The 25060-nt window shown below is 36.8% G+C and overlaps 1 protein-coding gene across 47 annotated transcripts in view; it reads right to left on the bottom strand.

The window, feature by feature from the left end:
• PTPRD (protein tyrosine phosphatase receptor type D) overlaps positions 1-10483 on the bottom strand; it is a 1163449-nt gene extending 1152966 nt beyond the window's left edge. For 14 of the 47 annotated variants that reach the window (XM_038124772.1, XM_038124775.1, XM_038124780.1 and 11 more), the window contains exons 1-2: positions 9560-9628; positions 9179-9286 (exon numbers count right to left, since the gene is read on the bottom strand). The gene's annotated coding sequence lies outside the window, so the exon portion shown is untranslated. Of the gene's footprint in view, positions 1-9178; positions 9287-9559; positions 9631-9877; positions 10150-10460 lie in introns of those variants that run through there. The other 33 variants (XM_038124761.1, XM_038124767.1, XM_038124779.1 and 30 more) reach the window with 9 other exon arrangements.
• Between the last annotated feature and the right edge of the window lie 14577 nt (positions 10484-25060).

Genomic DNA, 25060 nt, shown 5'->3' with positions numbered 1-25060 from the left:
CACCTATGGTTAGGCAACTAAAACTCGAACCCAATGGTTAAAGAAAATGTCATCTGACTTGACATTGCACCAGAGAGCTGAATAATATGACTGTTGCTGAGGATTTCTTCCATGTCTGTGATCCATTTTCTATCCTCACTTCCTTTCCTTCCTCATCATACTTCATTTAACAATTCTTTTTTTTAATATACAATGAAACATAAATTGCAATTTTATTGCAATTGCAAATTTTTTTTTTTTACAAAGCCTAATTTAAGTAATGAAGAATTGCTTGGTAAAATAAATGTCACAATTTATGCCTTCTTTAATTTTTTCAGCATTGACCATTGATAAAATTAACACAACATGCACATTCATGGATTTTCATCTCTTTCCCCATTGAGTTCTCAAGCCAACCAAGACCTGTCAGAGCAGTGGAGGGGGGAAAAGAGACGTAATCTTATAACTGCACTTCAGTATTACTCAAAGACACTAACACACCTAAACTCATCCCAAAATTCATAAATGTCCATGCTACTGAATCTGTAGCAGAACTCTATCAGTTATTTCTTTACCTCTCCACCTATGCCAGGAAACATCTGGTATTTACATAAGCTGGAGTGTTTTCTTTCACATTTTTATCAGTTATGGAAAACACAAAGTACATTGAGGACATCACTCTTATAAACAAATTCTTACCCCAGAAGGGTCGCTATGCATAGGATCAGTGAGGGAGAGCAGAAATTCAAATTATGATCTAATTTAAAAATAATTAAGACACTCTACCTGTGCTACAGCCTTCTGCAAAGGAAGGGTAGAAAAAGAAAATGGGAAGATGGGAAAGAGTGGAAAAGGCTAGCTTCCATGCTGAGAAGAAAAAACATGATTCTGAGTAGAAATACATTTGGATACTTTCAATTTATTATTTCATGTAGAATATGACAATGAAAATATCCAGGGACTGCATTTCCACACATATAGAAACCTGTGGAAACCTGAAGTTGCTGATGAAAAACAGATGCTGCAGCACAATTATTATTTGTTACTTTAATTTTCTAAGACTTTGCTAAGCCTTCTGATGTTTGCATTCTTGTAACGAACTTTCTCACACACAGTTCTGTAAACAACTTATGTTTTGCATTCTTTCATGGAGGAGGAGAGAATTAATGGACTCTTAGCCTGTCCAGTGTCATTGGAGAGGTGGCACTATCACTCTCCAATCCACTGTCACTTTTGGAAAACTATAACTGTTGGAGTCAGAAAATAAAAGTCCCTCTTTTTATTCGGGAACAGCAGTTCTCTAGTTCCGTGTCGTCTTTTCGTGTCGTATTACGACAATTATTGTTAAGCCAAATACAAAGATCACTTTTCTCTAATAATCCTACAACAGAAAACAAATCCTAGACTAGAAAAGAAACAAACAATAATCTATTGTGCGTTTTTAAATGAAAGAGATTTTTAAATAGAACAAATGATTCATTTTGATTAGGTCAAGAGAGCACAACCTGTATGAAAGCTGCTCAGGAAATTTTTTAATTCTGGATTTTTTTCCTTAGTACAGATTGCAGAGAAAAAAATAACAGCAAGAATACAACAAAATAATTTAAAAAAAGAACTCAAACCACATTTTCTGACCATTTTATTCCATCAAATGGCCTCCAGCAGCTAACATTATTTTTTCACTACTTTGTCTCTTTTCTCCATTAGAAAGAAGAATTGAAAACAAATGGTACAGGAAGTCCATTGCACTTTGTTCTACAAACGCAGAATATATTAATTTAAAATACTTCCCTTTTGAATTATTTCCCTTTTCTTCCAAGTAACAATTATTGTGTGCTGTTGATCCAATTAGCACTGAGAAACTTAATTTTGCAGAAGACTTTCATAGATATGGGTAGCATGGTTAAGAATATTTGGTTACCCATGTATAGTGACCTTCATATCTTTTGGCAGCTCTTGAAACTTTGCTGTCCATTGTAAACTTTCTAGCTGATGCACTTGACAAAAGAATTTCCAGCCTCACTGACTGATTGTTGCTTCAATGAATTGTCAGAGGACACTGGGTGTACATGGAAGAAGTCAAATCGACCCACTCTAAAGCCTACACACTGAAAAAACAGGCAAAGGAATTTTTGCACCTTTTCAACTCTAGGTGCCCAGCAGTCTTAGGAAAAAAAAAAAAGAAAGAATGAAAAAAAGGAAGATTAGGACAAATAGTGTAAAAAAGCCATTAGTATATCTTTTATTCATAGGGAGAAAGGAAAATTTCACAGAGTATTTGTGATAAAACTGAAAAAATGGCTAAATTATTCAAAGGGGAACACAGGTTATCACTGTATTAATGCGACAGTTCTCCTTTTTTTCCTTATTTTTTGTTAAGTACTCCATTTGGTATGTTAATGATGCCAGACCAAAACTACTGATGTCAAGTTTGAAATTAATGAGCTTTGCTGGGCAGATTTCTGTTTGTGAAGGAATACCAATGATTAATATGACTTTTCATTAGGAATATTTCTATGAATGGCATGCACACAAATTATACTAAAGGTTATAGGCAATAATGAATTATTTGAAACTCACTTTTATGACTTATCTGTACCTAAAATTTTCAGAAATTTATAAACATATAAAAAAGTTAGCCAAATTTTCTCTCAAGGAGAAATTCTTGGTATATATTCTTAAATACTTCTACTAACAAATGTAAGATATGTCAGTAATAATGATTCAATGTTGATCAAACCTCTCCCAGCACATTCCTCCCATCACACTAATTTTTCAGGTTTCAAAGTCTCATCAAAATACATTTTGAATCTGATTTCTTTCGTTATAAACTTTAATATCCTAGCTACATGACAGTTTGGGAGTTGGTTTGTATTACTAATACATAAGTACGGTAACATTTTTATATCACAGGTCAAAATGCACAAAAATTAATAGTCAAAAAACCACACACTTCCTTCAGGAAAACCCAGATGGAGAAAAGTATTAGCTGTAGTTTTATACTATTATGTTTTCTGATAAAGACAAAACTTTATGGGTTTCCACCTCTCTGAAGAAGCCTGAGAATGCCATCTGGCAAACCTCAGTTGCAATAAGTAAGGGAAAGCAACTCATGGTAAGACATAGACAGCGCACATGCATTCTCTTTGAACCCTTTCCATTGGGAACTGCTGATGCTTTGAGCTTTGCCTCACAACACCACAGCATATTCCTTTTAATTTAAAAGAAAATCTTTCAAATCTAAGATCAAGCACCACCCTGTAAGATTTTTTCTGATTGTTAAATTGGTGGGATGGATAGCCTTATGTCATTTTACCCAAATGAAAGGCAAGTCAGATATAGTTCTAGTTTATCTTTCTGTTACTGACAGTAATTCTGTTACATCACTACTCCTCCTTATACTTATGTGCAAGAATTCAAAGTATGTTGTGCTTCATCAGACGTTGAATACAAAACTAGGCTTTAAGGTTTAAATTAAGTCCTTCAACATAAATTAAAAATTTGTACAATAAGTATTCTTATTTAAATCCTGCTTAGAAAACAAAAAATTCATATACTAAAAATTATTATTCTATGTTAGATCTAAGTGCAGTTGTTACATGGAGAACTTTTTTATTTTTTTTAAACTAAAGACTGAAGAAAAACATGCTTGACTAAAAGAACAAGCAGAGTGAGGAGAACACCAAACTACTTTAAATGCTGGTTAATGTAGTAGAGGGTCTGGTGAAGCTTTATGCCTTGCACCACAATGAAGGGTACATTTTAAGTGTGTAGGGATGAGACAAAGAAAGAATGCGTCAAAGCTAGAGCAAACTTACTTTGCCTGACATACTCCCACATTGACTGTTAAACTGCTGCATGAGAGTCTAAAAATCACTTTCAGACTAGAGTACATGCATTTATTCCTATACAGTTACTTCTGCTGCAGTAACCTTAAGAATTACTGTTCCCAGAAGACAGATTGGGGTACACTTCCAACCTGCTGCCACCAGAGGACCTTATTTCAGGTTGGTCACCTTAAATCAATCATCATCGTAAAGCAATTGAGCTGTCACCTACAAGAAGCTCACCAGCTGGGAGGACCAGTCTGGAAATGTGAGCTCACCTTATCCACACAGTTTCTGTGATAACTGGAAGAGCTAAATAATCCCACTTCCCATTAAGCCCATGAGACCTCCTTTATGTCTACAATCACCCCAGCTGAAGCTGTTTCCCCTCAACTCACCTTTTCACTGCAAACAAAAAGCATATGCATTTAACATTTCACTGCTGGGCAGTGTAACACATATTTTGCAAATGAGCTAGGTGATCTAAAACCGAATAAAAAGCAGCATCCTGGAGAAAGAGTAATCTCCTGAATGCCATTGTGTACAGCTCTTATTTTTTAAATTCAAAAGAAAAGCAGAATGCACCATATGCACCAAAATCACCTTACCTTTTGAGAAGCTGTCCTGAAATATATGAAAAATTCCGTTTCAGCAGCTTTTCACAATGGGATGAAACACAAACATGGGACTGCCTGATGTAGAAAAACATTTTTCTAAACCAAATATTTAGACAAAGCAGAGTACTGGGCCTCTAATATGTATCTATCTGTTAATTAGCAACTATACGAGCTCATGCTGCTTACAGCTGGAACAAATCCCCCACAGCACTCTCAGGAAAATCATCGGACTATTCAGAGCCTTCTTCATATTGCAAAAATACACGTCTAGAATTCTCTTTATCCAAACACATCTCCAAAATCTTAATTTTGCTTTCAACATAGTCAAAGTACATAATTTGTAAAGTATAACAGTATTTCAAAGAACTTTATATGAATTTAAAGCATGGCTTTATTTAGCAAAACTTTAAAACATACTAGTATTTTGATCAATTTCACAATGTTGCTGGCAGAAATTTTATAAACCAGATTCTGCAGTATCTAATCGGTTAAAATTTTATTCAACTGGATCTTCAGTTTATGTATTGACAAGAAAAACCCCACTTTTTAGAAGTGGTTACAAAGTTACCAATACAGAAATATAGAATGTAAAGAATACAATTTCTTGCACAACAGTCTTCACTTAATAAAGCATATTTAACCGAACAGAAATGTAAGATAAATAGAATCATTTCTGCAACTATTGACAACAAATGAAAATAGATGAGTAATTCAGCCTTCATATTGACCATAAAAGTAGTAAATTTGCAGCAATTTTCTGTTTATTGGAAGCTTTTTTGCTATTGTTTCGTGCTGGATCTTACCAAAGAAGATTACTAGAACAGATAAACTGAAAATCAAACAGCATCTAAAAGCATTAAGAATGATTAAAAAATCTCCCAATATGCATTCCTTTTGCCTGTGTGTCTGTTTCCTTCTCATAGTCATTATTATCAAATATATTAAATTCTCATTTGAGAATTAATTCATGCCTACTGCCTATTTCCTACTAGAATTTGTGTTTGCTACTAAATATTTTTATCACAATCAAATATGTCCAAAACCTTATAGTGTAACAGCACTTCTTGTCAATACTTTGTGACCCCATTTCTAGCATTATGTTATCACTGTGACATAAGGTCCCTTGCCAACTTTGTCAGAGTTTCCAAGGATTACAGCTGCAAAACTTCAAGGTGCAAAGTCTGCAAGAAAAGGGGTAACATAAAAGCTCTTTAAGAAACTTCTAGTACTAATGACCTTATAATGTAGGTGTGGAAAGCAAAACAAAATAAAATGCCACATATACAGGCATTCTCCAGCTCAAGTACATTTGAATCTGGGCTCTTTCTGTGGCCTTTTCACTTTTTTTTTTTCTATTTTAAAGAACACCCTGAACATCTCCTCCTCCTTAGCCAGTTTCCACACAATCTTTATGGCTACTAATGAAGGAAAAAAATCTACTTTGCTTGAGTACAGCTATCAAAATCCAAAACCCTAAATTACAGAACATTCATATAAATGTCACTGTTAAATTTATATTTGCTGGTTACGAGGTCTTTAAAGTGATAGTAAATCAAGAGAGCTTACTCTAATTATGTGGGATTCAGGTACCAATCTGTTTCTGTACTAAACAAGCTTTGGACTGATGAAAAGTATCAGTGACCTCTTCCTATATGCTGAACTCACCTGTTTGCCAATTAAGCCAACAGCGATACCTCTGTTTCTCCAACTAGTTACAGCACTTCAATTCTGTAGAACAATTACCCAAATATACACAAAAGTTATCAATGATTTGTAAGTTCTTAAAAACAGCACAGACAAACCAAGCTGATTAAACCAAGAGTGTAATATTTGATATTTATCACATTCCCCATTTCAAAATAGTTTGTGCTATCAGCAGTATGTTTGTTGGTGTACTGTCAGTTTCTTCAGCAAAGCCGCATTTGGCAAAAAATAAAAAAGGAAACATTGGCGTAATTTTTTCATCACACTTTATCACCACAAAGTTTGGTGGGCATTCAGTACATTAAGTGATTAATATTGACATTGTTTGTTGGTTTGGGCTTCTGTAAACTAATGCAGGTATCTAAGATTTTATTAGTAAGAAATCTTAAATATGCACATGTCAGAGGAATTAATCGTTGATTCCCTGTAGACTGCTTATACATTTCATCAGACTATTATCTGATCTGAATAATAAGAACAATTGCATAATAAACCACATTATTGCTGACACATGCAACTTTGTTTATCAGTTATGTATTTGCACAGCAATAGGTGTTTTTAAAGTCCTCTCTTGTTTCTTCTGAATCAGATTGACCCGATTTGACACTTGCCTATGCCAGCAATTCAAAATTGTACCTCAATATATAATCAAGTACAATATGTATCGCATCTAATTGCCATGATTTGGCACAGGTCATTTCCCACAGCAGTAATTACTGCAAAAGGGGAGTATGTTTTGAGTACTTTTTCATGTAGATTCTCAAGTACTGCCACATATCCTAGATTAAAGAAATCCCAAAGACAAATTATGAAGACTGTGCTCCAAAATAATAAGGACATTGAGTACGTAGAGATTTGAGCTAAACTAGACAACAAAGTTCCTGTCTGGTTAGTCATATATATATTTTTTTTTTTTTTCCAAATAGACACACTGTCAGACATTCAACATTGCTGCATGTTTAGGGCCACCTAGCAGAACTGAAAGCTTAGCCTAATAAACTTCACTGCATGCAGTCTCAAAGCAGTTCATGCAAATTACCTGGATATATTATTTTAACGTGCTCTCCACAGGGAGTACGGTACAGCAATGAGCCATGTCAAATGTTACTGAGTCATTTAAAAAAAAGTGAGTAAAAAGTGCTTTTTGTTTAACTGAAAGGTAAATTCATAGCACTAAAACACTATCAGCAGGATTCCTTACTAACTCAGAAAATGTGTTATCCTTTAATTAAAAGTTCACGAGTTCATGGGGTATTTTTTCTGTCATAAATGGTAACTACCAAAAGACTACTTTAATGCAATAAAAAATGCAGTAAAAATTATGAAAGTCACCCTGATTCACTAAGAACTTGTACCCTACGCTTTGTAATTCCTTCCTAGCTCTGAGATTATGAATACCTGAAAGCAAGTCTGAATGTCATCCATCTGCTACTGCAGATTTAGTCTTTCCTGCTTGTGTCACATTAATTTCCTAAGTAAATTTGCTAGTTTTCTTTACTGTTGTGACATAAATTACTTTCTTTACTTTAGGAAGAAATACATTTGATTTGACCCCGATAAACTTGCACTCCTAGTGACATATATTAGTTGTGACTGATTTTAAATTACACCTGGAAGTGCAACATGAATTTCACATTTCGAAGTTTAATAAAATGCATTTGTAAGTTCATGTTTAATGGTTTCTAACAGCACTACTTTATTGTGATTAGGTGAACAGTAAAGACATAATATATAAAATATTTGAGCTCTATTGTTTGTTTACAGTAGCCACTCATTATTCTGAATTTGTACTGTAAAATAACCCATATTTGCCAAGAATTTGTAAAGATAATTTTAATTTACTCTAATTCAAATCCACATTGTCCCTACAATAGATAAAACACATGAAGAATTAAAATCCAAGTCCATTTGGCCAGAATAGAGAAAAAATGCTGAAATGCTATTGATTCCTTCCAGTACATTCAAAAACACCTGACTCAACCGTATTTCTACTGACATAACACTGAGATTTTATTTAGATATTAGCAAATATGAGCAAACGTTTTCATTGCCATACCTGCCACTGTTATTTCTTTTCTCTACCTAAGAAACAGTTAACCCTCAACTACTAATACTAGCTGCTTCCTTAAGAAGCAAATGTCAATAACGGGTCACTGTCCCAAGAGAAATAATGCCTGCAAAAGTTCTCTTTCCCAGATGCAGATATATTTAGTGCTGAACAACACCTAACAGCAGACACTTCATGACATACATTTATATGATCTTCATACCTTCTGTTAACTCTACAGCTCAGCCAGCAAACCTCAGTTCCACTGCTCATGACACCCTTTTAAATGAGTTTATCTCTTTGTTTCCCCTAGATCTTTCTCACCTACCGAAAACAGTGCCATCAGTACTTTTGAATATGCCCTATAAAAGCCCTTAGAAAGCAAAGCTGTTGTCTAGAACTGTCATCCTCATCAGAAGAAAAAATGTACATACATTTTATACATATAAAACTTGATGAAAAATTTAAGAACTTCAGAGACATGGACTAAAAATGCTTACAATTGAATGCGGACAAAAATACTCTTAGAATCTATACCTTGGGCACATTTTATATTAAACTGATGTCCTGTCACCTGCCATTGCTTTGCAGGTCAGACCATTCTGCAGACCCCTCCTGAGGGAGCATCTCTTTGTTTAGATTTTGTCTGTATTCTACCACATACCTACACCTGCACTGAAGTATGACATGATACAATACTTGCCACACTCAGTTTTTTTAAACAAGTATTCACCTTCAATTTTCTTCACTCATAAAAAACCCAGCAAACTACTTAATGCACCTTCCCACTAAAAACAGTTCCAAGTTACCACGGCCAAGTTTCTCTCTGACCAGAACAGTAACCTGAAAACAGAAATGCATGCAAATATACATACACATGTATATACACATACATAAAGATGTATGTGTGTGTGTGTGCATATGTATGTGTGTGAATGCTAAGAAAAGGTCTGGACAAACCCGAGAACACAGGGACAGTAAGAAAGCACAGAGAATTTACTTACTAATGCTGTCCACTCGGACCTCTTTGGAAACCTGAAGGAGTCTCCGCTTTCCCCTCCTGCCAGTCAGGCGTCGCGTTGTGCCCCTAGTCCACACAGGCCCAGAAGGAACTGCAAAGAGAGAGAAGCACATGCCCCATCAGGCAGTTCTGTTTTGATGGGATCCAGCTCCGCTGCCGCTAGCTCCTGGGGGGTAACCCTGTTTTCAGAGCTGACTCCGACAAGAGTCGTTCTTCCAAAGATTTTTTTTTTTTTACAATGATTTTAAATACATACATAAATAAAAAAAAAATAAATAAAAAGGCTTCCCGGGGCTCCTGCGCTTTAAAATCTGCGGGGGGAGGGGGCTGTGGGGGGGTGGCGGGGAGGTGAGAGGTAAGGTACCTGCAACTCTCTCCGATGAGGCCGGCAGAGAGAGAGGGAGGGAGGAAAAGAGCGACGAGAGGGAGGAGAGAGGGAGCGAGAGAGGGGTGGGGAGGAGGGTGGGGGGTGTGCGTGTGTGCGTGTGTGTGTCTGTGTGTGTGTGCGGGGCGGGGGGCGCTGGAGCGGCTCTCGCCGCGGGCGCGGCGGCGGCCGGCGCTGGGCGCAAGCACTGCCGTCTGCAGGCGGCCGGCAGCGGCCCGAGGGGCGGCGAGGGCCGGTGCGGGGGGCGCGCTCCCCGCGGGGCCCCGCGCAGCCCCCGCCGCCGCTCAGCCCGCTCACCTGCATTTCCTTAACGAGCCACTTGATGGCCGGTAGCAGCGGCGGCCCCCCGGCCCCACCGCAACTTTGGCGGCCGCGGAGCCACGCCGCCCCCGCGCAACTGGGGATGGGGAGGCGCCGGCCGAGAGGTGCCGCGCCGGCCGCTGCCCGCGGAACTTTCCGCCCGGCGGAGGGTGAGGGGCCGGGCTGGGGCACCGTGAGGGTGCGGCGGGGACTGCGCCGCGCCCCGCGTGCTCGCGCCGCAGCCGCGCAGGGAGCCCGGTGCTGGGGAGCGCTCCGCCAGCCGCCTCCCCCCGGCGCCGCCTCCTCCCACCGCGCTCCCCGCCGCGTACGACAGGAGCGAGCCCCTCGCTATTAATAATAATAAGCCAAATCTCCACCTTCCTCTCGCCCTGAGAAAACAATTAATAATGCATTAAAATAATGCACCTTTAAAGCCACCGGCTGGCGATAATAAAATAGTGTTACCACTACTTAAGAGATAGCTGCTGTGGATGTGGTGGTGAGGCACGTTTTCCTATCATTCACACCCAAATGTGAGCACACATTTTGCTTCTGGTATTCGTAAGTCTCCTTCCCGTACCAGAGCAAGTATCATTATCACCATCAAAGAGAAAGTCTCCAAAGCTGAGTGGAGACACCGAGTCCCCAGGTGGCTTCTGTGGCTGGGCTGCAAGGAGGGCATCCTCCCCCTCTCTTCCGTTCGCCCCAGACCAATCTCATCTCTTCTTTTCTCTTGCTTATACCGGTGGGTTAAACTCTGCGTTTGGCCCTTTTAGTGTTTTCCCTTCCGTTCCTCCCCTGACGGTAGTTTGTGTATTTTAAATAAAGATTTCATTCTGCCAACCCGCAGGAAGCTTTTAACAAGATGCAGCTGAGCGTGTCGATATCTTATATCTTTTTACTGCTGCTCCGGCGTGTACATCAACTCCAAATTCCTTTCTTTTCTTCTCCGCCTGATACTGTAGCATCTGAGACGGCGGTGGCGACAGAAGCGGAGCGCTGCTCCCGAGGGGGCACTTTTACTTTGCCCTCAAAGAATCTCCCAGCAATGAGACCCCTTGGTGCCGCCTCCCCTCCCTCCTCTCCCCCTTGTCCCCCCCTCCCAGTTCCCGCTTCTTCACAGCAGAATGCTGGGGTGACTGCTGTAAGGTTTCCAGTTCCACTGATAACACTACACGGTCTGAGAACAGACGGGGTGGGGGGAGGGGATTTTCGTTTTAGTTAAGAATACAGTTTTGTGTTTGCGCTATTTTTAATTAAGATTTTTCCAGAAATAGATACCCATCGAGATTTAATTTACAAAGGTATTTCTAACTCCGGTCAACGCTGTCTTCCAAGAGAAATATTTTCAATCATTTGCCTCCCCGCAACAATGCACAAATGTTTTTCACAGCCCTTAAACCTTACATGAAAAAAAAAATGAATAAAATGATTTTTTTGTTGGGGTATCTTTGTGAACTAGGGACTTTGAGTGGGGGGTATTTTAGTGCTTTTGGGTTTGGGTTGGGTTTTTTTTGTTGGTTGGTTGTTTTTTAATTTTCACTTCATCTACATTAAACTTTGTTCAGTATGCCGGCTACCTCCTATTGATTTCTGGGGTTTGAGAAACACTTTCCCCCTCCTCCCTTCCCCCCTCCTCCGGGGATTTTTTTGAATCAAAGTGATTTCTTTCCGTGATAGGCGTTTCCCAACACTTAGATGTGGTTGCTGGTCTATCTTGCTGGTCCCCTGCTCCTCCACAGATGCTGAGCCGTAAGCACTTCCTCGTGCTGTGGCACCAGGTTAAGCCTGAGGAGCAGTCCGCACGGGCCTAAGCCTCTCCCAAAGCTCAGCGCAGCCTCCGGGGAAGGCCGCGGGGTGAAGCATCCCTGCCGGGGCGCGGGGCCGGGCGGGGCGGGCGGGGCTCGCCCCACGGTCACCGCTCGGCAGAGGGTCAGGCGGAGCAGTCCTCACGCAGCCCCATAAAGGGCCAGAGGAGGATCCTTCCCGTCCTAGAGGTGGCAGAGGGCGCGCCATCCTCCTGCGGATATGATTTCATCTCCGAGGTTCATCCTGCGCAAACTAGAGAGCTACCCTTGAAAGAGTATAGGCGACGAAGAGCACCTGGTACTGACTATTGCCGGCTTTTTTCTAAGCTTCACTTCAACTCAATTTGACCTAGTTTGAAGCATGAAGGTTCAGAGTTTGGGGGGAGGGGTGGGAACGACAATAAAAGAAGAATAGAAAAAAATTTCCCCCCACATCCTTCCTCCCAATGGTATTTTACCCTTTGGTAGATCACTTGTGAGTAGTACTTTAATTTGCAATTAAATATGGCATTGCTAATTATTTTAGAACTGATTTTATCTCTACAGTAAAACACTGCTAAATGCAGTAGAAAATTAGGGATTCTAAGATCTTTACACTCCATATCGATCTGGAATTATACATCTTCCATTCTTATGTTCCTTTCAATCTTCAGTCCTTTCCAGTTTTTCTTTTTTTTTTTTTTTTCCTTATTTACATTTTTCCGGTTTACTGTATCTTATTATTGCATTTCACTGCACATTTCTTCCAGGAGTAATAAAGTGGTATATATTATACTTCTTGAGTACCAAAGTTTTGTTCAGTATCATATCTTAAAGAGGTTGCTTCATGATAATTAACAGTGAAGCCTAAATGAACCACCCAGTTTGCATCCTGATTATTACACTATGTTTTCAAACTTTGTGAAAGGCAGAGGTGAATTTAATATTAAAAAGTGTTGGATAGTTGGTCACAAGAGCAACTGGAAGAAAAATCATGGGAAGCAGCATAGTGCTGCACTATACCCAACTAGTACAGTAGGAAAGGTCGTTTGTGTGTCTGCTTTTTTCTTTTTAGAATTTAGTTGTAGTAGTAAATACTCAGGTTTTACATCAACAACACTTCTTTTTGGGCATAATCTATTTCATTTTTGCAAGCCGTGCATGAAAACTGTGGTTGAGGTTGGCCATTTAAAAAAAAATATAATGAAGCTTCAGCAAAAGAAAATGCAAAGCTGACAGTTTAAAGATGCAAAATACTGTTGTATTTTACTTCCAACTTTTGGTCTCTCTGGGGTCACATGCTTCTTTTTTTTTCAACCAGCTTCGATCCTCAGACCTTTTTGCTTTTTGTGAACTATAATCTCTAAAGAAAAGCAGTAGACATTATGACATGTGGCATATTTATAACCACAATGAAGAGAAAGAGGTTGAATTGTCCCATCCTAAAATAAAAGTTACGAGATAAGAGGAATAGGAAATACACGGGAAAATACATAGCAAGAAACGCTTTGTGCAACTGCTCTTGATCATTTTTTCTGGGACAGTCTAACCTCTCCTGCAGGAAACTGAGAAGATGACTCAGCGATTTTGTAACCACCTGGAAGGCAAAAAGGATCATTCCTGCAAAGACCAGGTGCCTGCAAGCAGCTCTGAAAACCTGGTATCCTCACATGATTAATTTGTGCGACACGAATTTGTCAATACAAGTTCTTCATAGCTGTTTTTTCCTTGCTTATACTGGTCAGAGCTAAATATTTTATTCTAAGAAAAAAAGAATTCAATTAAGAAGTTACACATTGTTAGTGTTAATATAATTTCACAATAACCATGTTTTAAGGGGAACTGGAAAAGATATGTGGGGTTTTTTTCTCATAAAACATAATTGCCCATTGTTCAAAGTCTGTGTCTGCATGGTACACATATTCCAAATGTGCATATGATGAGAGAAATTAAGAAAGATTTGTATTCATATATATATGTGAAGTAGCTTTCTTACAAAGTAAGAAAAAATTATCTTTAATGAGATGATTCTTACTATTGGATTGCAAGGTTCCTAAGAATGTATTTGCTGATATAATCTTACATTGTCAGATTGCTGAAATGAAGTTTTTCTGCATAAAAAAAAGCTAGTTATGAACCCGTGAGCAAAACACTCCATGGATAATGATGGGAACTTTTCCTGGGAACTACTTTTGCTCAGGAAGCATGACAGAAGATATTAATGAGGAAAAAATGAAATTTTATTTCAGGACAGCAATAGTTACATATAACTATGTTAATTTATAGAAGACCCGCCATAACTCCAAATATATTTAATTTAGTTACTTTATATTTACCTTTAAATTACCTACAGGTAATTGTACCTGTATTTGATAGTATTTTTGTTTAAAATGTTTAAAAAGAAAACTAAAACGCTGACCCTAAAATGTCACATGGTATGCTCTTAACTGTCTTTTTTCTTTTGATCCAGCAACTAAATGGGTCTGTGTATCCCCATTATGAAAAAAGTATTCTTTCCTGTATGACTGAGTGCTGTGTTATTTCTTTACTATTATTATTACTATTACTATTATTATTATTATTATTATTATTATTATTATTATTATTATTATTATTATATTTCTTATTAACCTTTTATGTGTTAATGCTGCACAAAAAATTGCATTTATTTTTAACATGAGATGGAAACCTTGATAATTTGAACTTCAGAGCCTGGATCAGAGCATTTGGATCTGGCAGTCTCAAGTTATTGTGCCCCCTCTCTGTAAAACTCTGTTTAGGCACCTACGTTTGAATTCATAGAACTGCTGTCCTTTGCTATTTCTGTAGAATAGCAATCATCCACATAAGAACAAAACTTCAGGGCAATTCTATGGAACATGCTTACCTCTGGCTAGGCACCTGCCTAATTTTAACCAAGGAGTCAAAAAAAGGGAAAACCAGCTTAATGTCTCTGCGTCTAAGTAGATTTCTAAGTGTTAGTGATCAACCCGGGAATAAACATGAAGAATTATGCATCCAACATCAATATATGTTTGCATAATTATATTTCCTTTCCAAAACAACTGGTATTAGATTTGAAAGACCATCTAACCAGCCCACAGGTTGGAGCAGTATATCAATACCAATGCTCATGTAAGCTTTGAAATATACCAGGGATTTCAGTCTGCATTAAAACATGCATTGAAGTTTAATCAGATTTTAGTCTGTTATGGGTTTAGATTCTGATCTGCAGTACTGAAGCTAAAACAAGATTTTGTCATTTAATTTAGTGAGGACAGGATTGGTCTCCAAATGAGTAACCTCATCTCTGTTCTTAAGAAGACAACCTGGGAAGAGCTTGACAAGTGTTTCATTAATACACCTACCGATATTTTGGTTGAGTTCCTTGTACAGTTGGAATACAGTCTGAAGATAACTTAAGATTTCTGAAATGAAAGGAAAAAAAAACACAACAATGTAGTTCTCACCTTGAAGCCTCTTTTCTTCACTAATTCCAACAAGATATGTCTTCAGCATATGTTTTCTATCCTTTACTAAAAAGAAGTGAACTGTTAAAATAAAAGTAAAAATATGATGATGAGAGAAGAAGGAGATGTATTTTTGTAAGAAAGATGACTGGTGGCAGAATTCCTTAGGGCAAATAAAGATGTACCTCATGATAAAAAAAAATAACAATTCTGTTTATGGTCTTTTAATAATCTCCGTCTCTATAATACTAATGGTTTAAAGAAAGAAAGAGGTATTTGGTTATGTCCCTGCTGAAGTGTGTGTCAGGTAAGCATTTAATATTTAATTTGTGGCCTAATGTAATACATGCTGATTTATTATACTGCAAATCATGGCTTCATAAACCAAAAAAATCTTCCTCTTTCTTGGCTTATATTTCTGATTATTTTACCTTTGCACTTAAGGGTTTGATGGCTATTTCTAGAATTTCTCTGTGAATTAAATACAAAAGTTTTATGTTCTTGGTCTATGTTCTTTCATAGACCAAACCTATGCAAATAAAAATGTTCTGTATATACCGCTTTTAAAATGCTTATTAATAAAAATTAGTTGAAGAATAAAATCTTCAGTGAAATAAAATATTTTATAGAACACAAATGTTGTTTGCCAAAAGCATTTCATAATGTCTGCTAAAGAGGAATGCTTATTCTGTATAATTCAGGTTTTGGTGAAAAATTAATATATTCTCTTTTTTTTTATTTTTTTGCTAAGGTCCAATTAGGTTTCAATAGCCTATCCAAATTAAGATTTAGCCTCATTCTGTTGTTTTCTATTACCTCTGGAATGTATAATTGGAGGCATGACTGTTTATTATGCTCTAGTCTCCATTATACCTTTTCTGTTTTCACTGCAGAAATAGGTATATATCTGCAGATCAGACACTATTCTTAAATTTTAACCATATGTCAGATGGTAGCTGCACATTAATTAGGAGACTTACAACTAACAATATTTTCAGCAACTTTTCCATTTAATTCTATAGAATATAAACTATTCATGGAAAAGAGAATACAATATGAAAAAGAATGCAAAAGTTCCAGTGTTCTTGGAGTCACCCCTCCAGATGTGGAGAAGTAAATGCACTGAGGTGCCAAGAAGGGTTTGGTGAGCAACAATACCTGTACTTCCCTAGCATAACTAAAATATCAAAGGAAACTCAATGACATTGCCATAAGCTCATGCATAAAAACTGAAAAAAATCCTCTATGTATTATTGCACAGATCCGTAGGAAGCTAACTACAAGTAGAAATTATCTCACATTTCTTCTAAATATAGATCATCAATAAAATTACTGGCAAAAAAATTTCACAAATATAACACATACTTTTTAACATGACCAAGAACTGTGAGATGCAAAGGGCAGGAAAAGATCAGAGGAAGAAAGAAAAAGAAAGAAAAAGAGGAGGGGGAAAGATAGTGGATGTACCCACAGGTTAATCTCACAGCCATTTCTTATTTATGGACATCACCTCTCTGCAAACCTATTTTCATGATTCAGCAGTTTAGAATCTATGATTTGCAATACTAGATCTATCAGCAGTGAAGGAAAATTTTGGTGAAAGTAAAAATTTATTTTAGAGAGGATAGATGTGAGAAATTGTACAGCCTGGGTCTGAATGATCAGTATTTTCAGCAATTTTCTATGACATTAGGTAAGTGATACAGTTTCACACAGCTATACAGTGCCAGTACTGGTGCTGGCAAGCATAATGATGGTGAACCAACATTAAAGCCTATGGATGAAGAAAATTAAATCTGAAGTGTCACTGCTGTTGGGAAAATACTGCCAGAGAAAGCAATATTTTAAGATGTGATGCAGACTTTGCATACTCAACAGAGTGTCTTCAAAGTTTTATAGGAAAAATACTATAATCATGTGCCAAAGAAAAAATATTTTTGAAACTTCTTAAAGTTTAAATTCATTAAGCATTTCAGCAGATGAAAATGCCTACATTTCTGGACGAAGTTCCACACTAAAATTTCCTAATAACAATTCTCTCTGTAAGTGTCTTCTCAAAGATACACTGATACTCTTCCAAGAGGTAAAATTCACTATCAGGAAATAACTCATCCACCCACTGCAATTTTTTTTACTTGATTACTTACAGTTAAATACTTCTAAAACTATAGGTTATAAATGCTAACTGCTAAGGTAGAAAAAGTTGTAATTTTAACTTCTGTAAACAGGGAACCCTTCCTCTTTTCATCATAAAGCACTGGGTACATTATGAGGAACTGGTATGTAGGCCGTGTCAGGGTCTCACATATTGTATCATTCTTACATATTATTGACACAGCATATTAATTCTTCATTTCATCTCAAGTCACCCACAAAAGGTCAGATAGAGTCTATTTTCTGCCAGATATATCATAACAAAATAAATAAATATAGTGTTATTGTTACGAGATTGCTTGAATATTTAAAGTAGCTTTGATAAAACACGAGATAGTATTATGGTATTATCTTTCCACTAATGTATTTAGTACAGCATACTCCCTAGAAATTCCAAGGTACTCTGTCAGATTCCAAGTGAGTCACAGATAATTTGATTTTTGTGTAACAAAAATTCTGAGTATAAAAAGCAAAGTGAAACCGAAAAGAGGATGAGTGGCTTAATGGGAAATTTAAGCATTTTTCCTCTCATTTTCTCTGAAGTTTTACTTGCATTTGTCACTAGAAAAATCTTTCCAGTACATACTCTCTCAGTCTGTCTTACCTATTTAGAATGTCTCCTACAAATGTTTGTACCCTGCCGAAAACAATAACCATAAGGAGACAGCGCAAGAAGACAAATAACCCTTAACATAGGAAATTTGATTAGAACCATAAATTGCAGAGATATACAATGTTTTTCATGTTCTGACAGATTACAACACTTAAATATATCTTAATATATTGCTTGAGAAAGAAAGTCAGTGTCTGTTTCAAAACTCCTATGATAGAGAAGGGTAATAGGCTCCATAGCAAAATTCACTCACACAGGGAATCTATTTGTATAGAAGTAAACCACCAAATTCCAAGCCATTATTTTTTAACTCTTAAATGTTAATGTATAATAAAAACAAAGATTGTTTTTGTCTGTCAAGTCCCAAAATATGGTTTTGTGTAACTAGTTTCCTTAATGTTAGACCAGATGTACAATGGATTTCTAAACTCAGAATCAGGTCCATGAGTATTTCTAGATGAGTTCCCCCAATATCAAAGTCTGACCTTCAGTGATCTGAGTACTAACAGAAGAAACTTTTTCTTTTCACTCCATCATGAAACTGAAATACAGTAAAATGTCTGCATAAAAGAAACCAGAATCTCTAGTCTGCTTAATTACCAGCTTGTTCAATTACAAAAAAACAATAAAACCCTTCCAGTTCCAGTTAGGTAAAGTTAATAAAATAAATTAATTTTTGAAAAGTTTACCATGTGAAAGAAGTTTAACCTAGTATTGCAGAGTTCTGGGAGCTGGGTCCTAAGTACTCCTAACATAGCCCTAAAAGTAGGGTGACCAAGGAGCTGTTTATTTTGATGGCTTATGTAATACTGAATGCCTTATTTGGTTATGACCCTTTATTTAGACTGCCATTAAAATCTTCAGATCAGGCTCTTCTTATTGCTTCAGTTAAGCATCAGAACACTTGGCACAGACCCAGAGAAGTGATTCCCATTCAGTATGGCCCGGACAAGACTCTTTGCCCTTCTCAGGCTGGCACTGGGATTAATAGGCTCATGGCATCTGTGCATTCCAACTTAACTAAAGTGAAAAGAAAAATGTAACCTCTGATATTTTTTGCATGCAGTCACAGAGTATGTAAACATTATAATTTATTACCTCAATTCAAAGTAAGGAAATGATGATGATTGCAAAACAGAAGTTCTTTGCAGTTCACAACGGCATACAGAAAATAGTGCATTTACCATTCAGAGAAGGTGAATTTTCAGTTTCAGCTCATAAAGAAACAATTAGTCCCTCCAAAATATGATGAAGGGAAGTAAAATAATTACCATGGCTTGCAGATAGCTGCTTTGTAGCAAACATTTGAATTGAAACATTGAAAACAAACCATTTGAATCTTCATTTTCACAAAAGTAAGCCAGCCTAATTCAGGAATAGAGTTAATGTATTTTGGATTAATATGTTCTGTTCTTTCAGGATGTTTCATCCTTTGCTTACTGACACTTGTCAGCTGTTGATTAACAAGCTAATTTACCTCTGCATTCTTGTAGAGGGAAAGTGTATATTCTTACACTGACTTCTCAGCTTTAGGTTGTTAGGTGAATCAGCTACTGGCTCAACAGTGTGAAACATCTGAGGTAATATATTGTTGTCAAGTGTTGTTTCTCTAATAATTTCAGGAAGTTTGATATAATTGTATTCTAGGCCTTCTTGAATGCTAATAACTTCATTCACCTTACTCATATTCACCTTTCTGTTCATTTGGCATTGGAAGGATTTAGCTTTGTATATCAATAGAGTCACCATGGCATCTTGGGCTGATAATATATTTCCCAACATTTTGGCTCTCAAATCAGTTTGCAAAAATCCCATTACATATAACTTCAATCCTCTTATTTATGCTTGAAACTGCTTCTGGAAAACTGTCTAACCTTTATTAAGAACATCTGTCTTTGCTGTCAGCTTTTTTTTCAGTTTCATGATCCCTGCTCTCACAGTGGAGAGCATGCGGCTGGACACAAGGATGACAACATGGGAGCACTTAGAAGTGTTCACTGATCTTAATTTTGAAGTTGAGTCTAAAGAAGCAGCTTTGATTCTGTGAAGCATTTAAGCTGCAGAAACCTTGGAGGGGGTTAAAAGTAGTCCATCTGGTCCTTAAAACATTGTAATTAGCTGCTTGAAGCTTTGTGCATTAGAGACATTAAATTATATTTACAAGCTAGATTAAACTCCTTGTCTTTTCTATACTAAGGGTTTGTTGTTTTGTTTTTGTTTTTGTTTTTTTAATATATTCAAAATCACAAATAATGAAAAATGAATGAGTGCTTGAGTGGGTCTACTTTTCTTGGATGCTCTTTAGCCTGATAGGAAGTTTACATGTAAGGAGAGTACAAGTGTAACTATCTACAAAAAACACAAGTTATAAAAAAAGATTTCTGGAGGGTGATATAGGTACTACATGGTCCAGCCAACAATGGTGCACAGCTGGATCTGCTCACAGTTAACTCTACTAATACAGAAGAGCAGATGAATGTGTGACAATCCGTAGCTTTCTTGGAAGTAGTAGTGGCATTCAAGTTCCAGTTCAGGAGAAAAGGGCTCTAGGATCAAATCTACTTTTAGAGGAAATTTCAACTTAATTAGGAAAGTGACATAGGGATATATCAGGGACGACAAAAGAGGTCTGGAAAACTGGCTACTCTAATGACAGAAAAGTCCATATTGAGGTAACAGGTAGATGTATTAACAGATAAATTTGACTAATCAAGAATCATAGTACAGTTGCAGTGGGGAAAAAAAAAAAAAAGTGACTTTGGTCACTGGAAAACTAATAGATTCAGTTTATTTCGCTCAAAGAATTGTGAATAATGGGCCACACTGGAAACTGTTAACAAGGTGAATGATTCAGGGGTATTTGTGGGACCTAGATTGCAAAATTTTTTTTTGTCAGGGACCTGCAGGAAGTGACAGAGGGCAACTGCCTGGAAAAAACCCAGAGCAGTCTAGTCTTCCCCATGGCTGAGCTTGCTCTGGGCTTGCCAGAGACCCACCAGACTTCATAATCCTTCACTTAAATTAAAAATTTGATCTCAAACAGAAGAAAAGGAGGAAAGCAGGAACACAGAAACTGTCCTGGTTCCAGCCAGGACAGGGTTAATTTTTGCAGTAGCTGGGAATGGGCATGACTAGAACACGGAGGTTATTGTATTCAATCTCACATAATTTCTGGAGGCAGGGAAAGGAAGTCTCAGGGAGAAAGGATTCCTTATACTTGGTTAAGTGTGGCCGATAGAGTGCTGGGGTAGCCCCAGTTCCAAGTCAGAGGAAGGGTGGGTGATTCTGGTTCTGAGCAAGTTGGGAATTTTCTGTTGCCAGTGTTTTCCATGGTGAGCAGTAGCATTTCTTTTCTTGTACCCTCTGTCACTAGTATTGCTGCTGGTGCTGTTACTGTTAGTTTTCTTATCTCATTGCTGCTTCCAGTAAATTGTTCTTACCTCAAGCCATGATTTTTGCCTTTTGTGTCTCCAGTTCTGCTCCATCCCACTGCAGGGACGGACAGTGTGGGAAGTCTCAGTAGAAGGACTTAATTGGGAAGAACTGCTCTTAAACCACAACACAAACATAATAACTTCTTTACTTAGCTCTGATAATAAAATACACAACAAGCCAGAGGAATTACAAATTCAAACAGGCCTATAGAATCATATTTAAGTATTCACTGGAAAGTAAAAGAGAATATTTTCTCTATGCTACATGGGGTTTTAATCCACATAAATAATATGATTATATTTTTTCAAATGTTTTCAATAATTAAATGTAGTATTACCTTTTATACTGTTATTGAAATATATAAACTTTTAAAAAATCTTAAATTAATGGAAGACAAATTATTTACATAGAAAAACATAATTGTTCAGAACACAAACATATGAAAATGTTTGAAATGAAATGTTCTTCTATGCTGCAGAAGTATTTTGTACTGGAATAACAAAAAGAAGTTAACTATGAATTCTCATGGAAAACTAATTATATTTTTATGTTAATCAGATATGTTAGGATTATAATAAAATACCTATAAAATGCCAAAAACATTTTACATTTTTTAATTTTTAAACTTCTGCATATTTTACAGACAAAAGTCTCCCAAAACAGATTAAAAAAACCTTCAAAACTTTAAAACCCAGCCCTACACTCTTAGCCTAAACTTGTATTTTAAACATTCAGACAAAAAATAATGCATACAAATAGTTCACAGTTTGAAAACTCACTTTATGTTATACTAAAAAAAAAGTCTATGAAATAATAATAATAATAATAATAATAATAATAATTTTTATTTCATAGTCTCTTCATAGAAATTCTAGTACTTCTTTCGCATTCACAATACATCAGAGTGCAGTAGTTTTTGCACTTTCTGGGAGGGAAAAAAGCCAACATATATAGATGCTACTTCTGCAAACCATTTCTTATGTGGTCACAATTTCATAGGAGGATTTGTACTTTTTTTATATATTTCTTATTGTTACCAGAAATATTATCTCATTCCCTGTCCTTTCACTCAGAGAGAGCAGGTCCTTAAGACCACCCTCACACATTTTTGATTTTAAACTTCCAAGGGTGCTTCAACTATAGTAGAATTAGAGAACTTTTGAGACTCTGCAGTTTGTTTAGTAAGTTGTACATGAACTTAGGAGTCTAATCTTCAGTGGTTATTGTTCAAAGTCTCCACTAGGTAAAAAACTTTCTTGGGGTGCTTCAAAAAAGGAAGAACTGATTGCTTTTGTAGCCACATTCAGACAAGAATCTTCACACAAACCACCCACCAGTAAAGGTTCCTGTGTGTCAGCATTCAGTTTTTCTGTGTAGAATGACTTTAGAATCATGATCTCAAATTGGTTTGAGAAAGGGGAGAACTCTCTATTCCTATCTGTCAATTTACACTTAAAAGTAAAGATAAGCTGGTTGCTTCCCAAACATCCCCTTTGGCAATGAAAGCTCAGCAGTCCAAATTGCAATCTCACTAGAATGTGGCAATCTCCTCCAGTTTATGCTATCACATCCTCATTGAAACAGATGACTAGGGTGTTTTCTCAGTGTTGCTGAACATTTATTCTTAGAGATATATCCTACTGAAAATCAGCAGGACTGTGCATGTGTGCAGCACACCTAGCCTCTTACCATGTACTCCACTTGTGATGCACCAATCCAATGCTATTTCATACCATTTTCTCTCAGGCGTTGTTCTGTAAAACCGCCAGAAGTAAAAAAGGATATTTGTTTTTGTCATAAAAACGTGTACTCCTAAGGCAGTGCCTTTCCGTTTGCAGAGCAGCTGGAGTGTTGTTGGGCCCTCCGAACGCTTGCAGCATATGATTAGAAAACCAATGTGAACAGAAAAGTCTCAGCAACAGAAAATAAGTTAATCATACGCCTTAAACACACTCTAAGAATATAAAAAATTAACAAGATGTTGTCATATGCACAGTTTTCCTTAAGTGTGGCCTCACATTGATTTCTGTGGACCTCTTGACACCCATGGAATTTTGTTTTTGCTACAGAGCTGACAGCTGTTGTGCTGATGATGCTATCTGAAATCTGGGAGTACATACCTATAGTTGTTTGCTTATTATACTTCAAACAAAAGACATTTTCCTGCAGACTTTTGGTGCTCCTGACATCCAAAACAAGTACCACAGACATTCTGACCCCTCACTTCCTGCATATACTTTTTTTTAACCTGATAAAAAAAGAACAGTTCTACTCCATTAATGACAAAAATGAAAGCTTTTATTTTCAGGAGGAACCACAATTTTCTGTTTTTGAATGATAAAAGTTTCCCTATCTTTTGGGCACCTGCCAAGCTCTCCACCTGCTGAGATCTCTGTATCTCAGAACCGCTCACCACTCATAACAGTCTTCATTCGTTAGCCTGCAAGTCTTTGTTATTCCGTCTTCTAGATATTAGGACTCTGAGATTATTTCTAACATTATGCCATATTTTGGGGTTTTGTTTGTTTGTCTGTGTGCTTGGGAGTACAGGTAGTCACCTTCCTGGGCTTTTAGTGGCTCATAAACTCAAAAGAGGGTACAGGTTTTTTGTGGATAGGAGCAAAGCAGACCAAGTATTTCACTACCACTACTGTCCCTCTTCAGGCCCCAGGAGTACCATTGTTTATGAAACCATCATGCACCTCAAAAATATTTTCAGCTGTATCTCCAATAGACTAATTATGATGTCAAGCTCCACAGATCATCCAATAGGGATTGAGTAGAGAGCATAATAGAACACTATAAATAAAATTAGTATCAGTTATTACCCTGATCATCTTTCAGCTTGTGCCTCTCTCACCCCATCTTGGTTGTTCAAGTGTCTGAAGAGGTGTTTCAGAAAGTTTATCTGCTATTAATATTTCTAACTAAACCTTGTTTTTTCTTTAATCATAAAAAAGGAAAAAAAAAGGCAAAACAAAACAAAACTGAAACTTCATCTGTTCATTTTCATTATACCTTATACTGCAGTAAGAACATTTTAGGTTTGATACAAAAAGCTTAAATAATATTTATCTATTTAAATTGTTCTTACACTGGAAGTTTATAGCATACATGCTTTTGTTTTTTCCCTACAATTAGGATGGACTTACAATTTACTGTGTTACGTACGGTATTGAATTTACTGTATTATTTACAAATAATAGATGAAATATAATACTTTATATGTCTATGTTTTAGTTGCTTACATAATTTCTTTAAACTTCTTAAGAAATCAAGGAAATTCTGAGTTTTTTGGTTTTTTTTTCATTTTGTCAATACAAAAGATCTCCAAATATCAGCAGAGCTAATACAGCTTTCTCCGAGGAGATGGTTTTTTGGACTGATGAGTTTTTTATTAGTTGTATGTGGTACTATTCCTAACTTAGAAAGCCTACTTAGTAATCCATGAAATTTAGGCACTCCTCCCTTATTCTGTTGCATATGAAGGAACGAAAGATCATATGCCCTTTTACACAGATTGTAACATGACCAATTCTAAAAGAGCTAAGGTACATTCAGAGTGCAGGATCCATGTTTTCTGGATTAGTGACTCTGAATGTCCTGCAGTTGTATTTTGGGATGATGATATCTGCAAAACAATTTACTACTGCTTTACAATTCACTGCTTTAAAAATTGCTGTGCCAAAAAATGAAATAGGTTAGTGTTTGTGAGTTTGTT

The sequence above is a fragment of the Motacilla alba genome, chromosome Z (assembly GCF_015832195.1).
Source record: "Motacilla alba alba isolate MOTALB_02 chromosome Z, Motacilla_alba_V1.0_pri, whole genome shotgun sequence".
Classification (NCBI taxonomy): Eukaryota; Metazoa; Chordata; class Aves; order Passeriformes; family Motacillidae; genus Motacilla; species Motacilla alba.
This window is presented reverse-complemented; position numbering and strand designations above follow the sequence as displayed.